This window comes from Elephantulus edwardii, unplaced genomic scaffold, assembly GCF_000299155.1.
Source record: "Elephantulus edwardii isolate Elephantulus edwardi_28Jun2011 unplaced genomic scaffold, EleEdw1.0 scaffold00043, whole genome shotgun sequence".
NCBI lineage: Eukaryota > Metazoa > Chordata > Mammalia > Macroscelidea > Macroscelididae > Elephantulus > Elephantulus edwardii.
The window spans coordinates 4,086,354-4,086,849 of record NW_006399793.1 but is presented as its reverse complement, the minus strand read 5'-3'; positions in this window follow the sequence as shown (position 1 = coordinate 4,086,849).

Below are 496 nucleotides of genomic sequence, written 5' to 3'. Positions count from 1 at the left end.
GAATACCAGAAGAATGTCTATCTGTGTTTCATTGATTATGCAAAGATATTTGACTGTGTGGATCATAACAGACTGTGGTTGACTCTGAGAAGAATGGGAATCCCAGAACATTTAATAGTGCTAATGTGAAGCCTATACTTGAACCAAGAGACAGTCCTCAGAACAGAGCAGGGAAACACTGCATGGTTCAAAATTGGGACGGGTGTACATCAGGGATGTGTCCTGTCTCCATACCTTTTCAACCTATATGCAGAGCAGATTATTTGAGAGGCGGGGCTCTATGAGGAGAGGCGTGGTGTTAGGATTGGTGGAAGATCTATCAACAATCTGCGTTATGCAGATGACACAACCCTGCTCGCTGAAACTGAGAAGGACCTCTTGCACTTACTGCAGAGGGTCATGGACTGCAGCCTTCAATACGGACTGAGGCTCAATGTCAAGAAGACAAAAATTCTCACCACTGGACCAATCAGTAGCATCAGGATGGATGGTGAAG